The sequence below is a fragment of the Chiloscyllium punctatum genome, chromosome 3, assembly GCF_047496795.1.
Source record: "Chiloscyllium punctatum isolate Juve2018m chromosome 3, sChiPun1.3, whole genome shotgun sequence".
Lineage (NCBI taxonomy): Eukaryota > Metazoa > Chordata > Chondrichthyes > Orectolobiformes > Hemiscylliidae > Chiloscyllium > Chiloscyllium punctatum.
In genome coordinates this window covers 24,988,077-24,994,223 of record NC_092741.1, presented here as the reverse complement: position 1 = coordinate 24,994,223, position 6,147 = coordinate 24,988,077, and the positions used below count along the sequence as shown (strand labels likewise).

The 6,147-nt window shown below is 44.2% G+C and overlaps 1 protein-coding gene across 1 annotated transcript in view; it reads right to left on the bottom strand.

The window, feature by feature from the left end:
• Window positions 1-6,147, bottom strand: part of LOC140456994 (heme-binding protein 2-like) — a 308,917-nt gene that overhangs the window by 120,939 nt on the left and 181,831 nt on the right. The window lies entirely within an intron of this gene.

The following is a 6,147-nucleotide window of genomic DNA, read 5'->3' as shown; positions in this document are numbered from 1 at the left end:
GTGTTACATCTGGCTGATGGTGCAAACATCACTGGGAAAGCAAATTGGGTGGATGTTATGGCCACGTGAATGCAGCTGTAAGACCAAAAGTTGGAGGAACTGAATTTGCTCAATTCCTTCACACATTCCACTCTTCAAAATATTCCAGATTCAAACAAACGTGTTCCCTTTAGAACTTGTCACTTCCCTGGATCTACCTCTGTGTGGAATCATTCTTGCTGTGAATTGAATAATTAATACTTCATCAACTCCTACCAATACAACCCCTTTAACTCCATTCCACACCCCCTCCCCCATCTATTCTAATTGGGATGCAGCTATTTAGTGATGTCCTTCATAAAGGGTCTGTCAAGAAGTTAACAATCCCTTGGCCTGTTTTGCACATCTACAGGCCTTGACAGTCTGTTCTGTCCATTGGACCATGGGGAAGTTCCCATTTTTATTTGGGATGTCTTTAAAAACGTCTTCCAGCAACTTGAGAATGTGCAGTAAAGCCCTCTGTATTCCTGAACAGCTCCCAAGGTGATCAGAACACTGTTCATAGATGAGATCACTGAACAGCTTCTTAAACTTTAGGTTAAGTTCCCCATTGAGTGTTTGAATGACACTGTTTATCAACTTATTTATCAGTACTAATTTCTGAAACGTTCACAAACACTTAGTCTCAGACGATAACACATGTCCTGGCTGGTCAAAGCCAAGTCTCTGAAAGGCAAATCCCACTGGGATGTCTGTAAATTTCCATTAATACACATTTAGAGATATGGAAGGTGTCTAGGGGAATTGAAAGGAAGCTGCCAGCAGAAAGAGTTAACTCACTATGAGTCTGAGACGGTGGGGGAGGGAGGCAAGTCACTGAGTGATTTTGTTGTAATTGTTCAGGAAAACTGCTGAAATCTGCTGTTCATTTCAAACTGACCTTTTGAATTTGATAATCCTTTATTTGGTTTTACGATTTGTCTTCCATTGTCTCCAATGCCTTTCAGTAATTCTAAGATCACCTTCAGAGCCGAAGCATTTATCTCTAATTTTCGACTTTTTCTGTATTTCTCTGAAACATTTCTGAAAAACTGAGTTCAGTTTGATATTTGCCAAACAATAGTTTATCGAGATTGTGAGAACAACCTGAAGGTGTAAAGCACAAAAACTTGTTTTTAATTAGAATAAAAAACCATAGTTCACTCCACTCTCAAAGATTTGAAATTCATTATTAAACTAATATTGAATCTTTGATGTTGTGTCTGAACAACACCCTAATTTTCAGTGAGCCCTCTTTAACTATGGGGTGAGTTCCCACCTTCGTGCAGTGTAGTGAGGTACACAGCTGTGATTCAGTATACGGGGTGTCCCTGTCTACTGCCATTTTTCAGCTGTTTCTACCTTATCCTCATCGACACCTGCTGCAGCCACTGACTCACCGTTTCTTCTTGTTTTAGTATTAACTCATTTACACAACTGTAAATATCAAGTGATGATGATCACTTTCCCTTTCTGATCTTTATCATTCTTCAGAACCATCCATGAACAATTTCCCCTGGGGTGGGGGGGGCCCGATGGGTTGAACCCCTCTCTCAGCATTCCCTTCGTCAGTTTTGACTGTTCTGCTGTAAACCCGGTGATGGAGCCCTCTGACATTCAGTCAAAGTTTACAGCCTTTTCCTCATTCCCCTCCCTGACTGCATCTTTAAAAGTTTGTTTCATACTCAGTGCAGATCCCACCGGCATGGTGCTTCTTCAGCCCCTACACAGATTCTTCCAGCTTGGATTTTGTCTCCCTCCTGGCTCCTGCACAGCTTCGTCCAGTCTGGATACAGCTGACTTTATTCTTGGTCCCTGCATGGATCCCTCAGTGTGGACCTGACCCATTCCCAGGGTGATTACTCTCGTGTGGAGTAGACAAAGAGGAGGCTGGAAGAACACAGCAAGCCAGGCTGCATCAGGAGGTGGATAAGTCAATGTTCCAGGTATTAACTTTGAAATGCCCAAAACACGGACTTCTCCACCTCCTGATGCTGCCTGACATACTGTGTTCTTCCAGCCTCCTGTTTGTCTACTTTGGATTCCAGCATCTGCAGATTTTTTTGTCTCAACTGTAGTGTGGAATCTGACTCCTGAACTCTCTTGGCTCATGTGTGGTCTATTCAGCGCTGAATTTGGCGTATCCTCTGTGATCATCCCTCACTTCCCTGGCCCCAGTGCATTTTCTCAAACATGGGAGTAGCCACTGTGGGCTTCCCCAACACCTCCTATCCAGAGTACTCCTTTCGGATTCTTTTGATGTGCAACCAGATTGTTCTCAGGATTCCTGAGCTCACTCCGTGTGGGAAGTGAAATATCCTCCACCTTTTGCAGAGCTATTCCAACGTTCTGATCTGAGTACCCTGTTCGCAGGCCAAATGTTAGAACATAGAACATAGAACAGTACAGCACAGAACAGGCCCTTCAGCCCACGATGTTGTGCCAACCACTGATCCTCATGTATGCACCCTCAAATTTCTGTGACCATATGCATGTCCAGGAGTCTCTTAAATGTCCCCAGTGACCCTGCCTCCACAACTGCTGCTGGCAACGCATTCCATGCTCTCACAACTCTCTGTGTAAAGAACCCACCTCTGACATCCCCTCTATACTTTCCTCCAACCAGCTTAAAACTATGACCCCTCGTGTTAGTCATTTCTGCTCTGGGAAATAGTCTCTGGCTATCGACTTTGTCTATGCCTCTCACTATCTTATATACCTCAATTAGGTCCCCTCTTCTCCTCCTTTTCTCCAATGAAATGTCCGAGCTCAGTCAACCTCTCCTCATAAAATAAGCCCTCTAGTCCAGGCAGCATCCTGGTAAACCTCCTCTGAACCCTCTCCAAAGCATCCACATCTTTCTTACAATAGGGCAACCAGAACTGGACGCAGTATTCCAAGTGCAGTCTAACTAAAGTTTTATAGAGCTGCAACAAGATCTCACAACTCTTAAACTCAATACCCCTGTTAATGAAAGCCAAACCACCATATGCTTTCTTAACAACCCTGTCCACTTGGGTGGCCATTTTAAGGGATCTATGTACCTGCACACCAAGATCCCTCTGTTCCTCCACACTGCCAAGAACCCTATCCTTAATCTTGTACTCAGCTTTCAAATTCGACCTTCCAAAATGCATCACCTCGCATTGATTCAAGTTAAACTCCATCTGCCACTTCTCAGCCCATCTCTGCATCCTGTCAATGTCCCGCTGCAGCCTATAACAGCCCTCTATACTGTCAACGACACCTCCAACCTTTGTGTCATCTGCAAACTTGCTGACCCATTCTTCAATCCCCTCATCCAAGTTAATAATAAAAATTACAAACAATAGAGGCCCAAGGACAGAGCCCTGTGGAACACCACTCACCACAGACTTCCAGGCAGAATATTTTCCTTCTACTACCACTCGCTGTCTTCTGTTGGCCAGCCAATTCTGTATCCAGACAACTATATTCCCCTGAATCCCATTCCTCCTGATCTTCTGAATGAGCCTACCATGCAGAACCTTATCAAATGCTTTGCTGAAATCCACATACACCACATCCACAGCTCGACCCTCATCAACTTTTCTAGTCACACCCTCAAAGAACTCTATAAGGTTTGTGAGGCATGACCTGCCCCTCACAAAGCCGTGATGACTGCATTTAATCAAGTCATGCTCTTCCAGATGGTCATAAATCCTATCCCTCAGAATCCTTTCTAACACCTTGCAGATGACAGGAGTGAGACTTACTGGTCTGTAATTGCCGGGGATTTCCCTATTTCCTTTCTTGAAGAGAGGAATTACATTTGCCTCTCTCCAGTCCTCAGGTACGACTCCAGTGGAGAGCGACAATGAAAAGATCTTTGGAAATGGTGAAGCAATTGCATTTCTCGTTTTCCAAAGCAGCCGAGGACAAATCTGGTCCGGGCCTGGCGACTTGTCAATCTTAATGTTTTACAAAATTTTCTGCACATCAGCTTCCTCTATCTCTATCCATTTCAGCATGCACACCTGCTCTTCAAAGGTTTCATTCACGACAAAGTTTGTTTCGTTTGTAAAGACAGAAGCAAAAAACTAATTTAGAGCTTCCCCTGCCTCCTCAGACTCCACACACAAATTCCCTATGATATCCCTGATCGGCCCTACTCTTTCTTTGACCATTCTCTTATTCCTCACATAAGTGTAAAATGCCTTTGTGTTCTCCCTAATCCGTTCTGCCAAGCCTTTCTCGTGCCCCCTCCTGACTCTCCTCAGACCATTTTTAAGCTCCTTCCTCACCTGCCTGTAACCCTGTAGAGCTGAGCTTGACCCTAGCTTCCTCCACCTTATGTAAGCTACCTTTTTCCTTTTGATGAGAAGCTCCACCGCTCTCGTCATCCAAGGTCCCTTTATCTTACCACTTCTTGCCTGTCTCAGAGGGACATATTTATTCATCACTTGCAACAACTGTTCCTTAAACAGACTCCACATGTCTATAGTGCCTTTACCATGGAACAATTGCTCCCAATCCATGCTTCCTAACTCATGTCTAATCGCATCATAATTTCCTCTTCCCTAATTAAATATCCTCCCATTTTGCCGAATTCTCTCCTTCTCCATAGCTATGTAGAATGTGAGACAGTTGTGGTCACTATCACCAAAATGCTCTCCCACCACAAGATCTGATACCTGCCCCGGCTCATTTCCGAGCACTAAGTCTAGAATGGCCTCTCCCCTCGTCGGCCTGTCAACGTACTGAGTTAGGAAACCCTCCTGAACACACCTTACAAAAACAGCTCCATTCAAATCTTCTGCTCGAAGGAGGTTCCAATCAATATTGGGAAAGTTAAAGTCACCCATTACAACCGTATTACGTCCACACTTTTCCAAAATCTGCCGACCTATGCTTTCTTCCATCTCCCTGCTGCTATTGGGGGGCCTGTAGTAAAGAGGTGACTGCTCCCTTGCTATTCCTAATTTCCACCCATACTGACTCGGTCGGCAGATCTTCCTCGACAATGGAAGCTACTGTAGCTGTGATACCCTTTCTGATTAGTAGTGCTCCTCTTTTTCCCCCCTCCCTATTCTTTTTAAATGCTTTAAACCCTGGAACATTCAGCAACCATTCCTGCCCCTGAGAAACCCATGTCTCTGTTATGGCCACAACATCATAGCAGCACCAGGTACTGATCCATGCTCTAAGTTCGTCACTTTTATTCCTGATACTCCTTGCGTTAAAGCAAACACACTTTAACTGATACCTTGGTTCCTTGCCAGGAAAATCCTTCCATGTTGTGGCTGACTATCGTATGGAACAAACTCAGGATTCTCAGGCACACATTATAATCAGTTATTTTGTCAAAGCATTGGGAGAGCGTTAACTCAGAAAGATTTCTGAAGCAGGACTCTTCCCAGCCAAGAAATCATCAGACATTTATACATTGAAATGCAAACAGGCAGAATATAACTTTAATTCCAACTGAACAAAGAGACCTTGGAGTGCAGGTTCATAGCTCCTTGAAAGTGGAGTCGCACATAAATTTGTTGTCTGCAAACTTACTGACTATACCTCCTATGTTCACATCCACATCAATTATATGAATGACCATCCATCCAAGTGTAGCAGATACATTGCAGCACCATCACCTACAAGTTCCCCTCCAAGTCACTCACCATCGTGACAAGCGCCGATCCTTGAGGCAAACCACTGGTTACAGGCCTCCAGTCTGAAAAACAACCCTACACCACCACCCACTGTTTACAACCTTCAAGCCAGTTCTGTATGCAAACGGCTAGATCTCCCTGAATTCCATGAAATCTAACCTTGCCAACCAGTGTCCCATGAGGAACTTTGTCAAAAGCCTTACTGATGTCCATATAGATCATGTCTACCACTTTGCCCTCATCAATGCTTTCTGTTACTTCTTCAAAAGCCTCGATCAAATTTGTGAGACAAGATTTCCAATGCACAAAGCCATGCTGACAATCCCTAATCATTCCTGCCTTTCCAAACACATGGACATCCTGTCCCTCAGGATTCTCTCCAACAACTAGTCCATCATCAATGTCAAGCTCACTGGTCTCACAGTTTAAATTTCCTTCAGTTTTCTTCAATTCCTGGAGGCAGTCAGAGAGGTCACGAGGTTACATATTTGGGCAGTTGCTT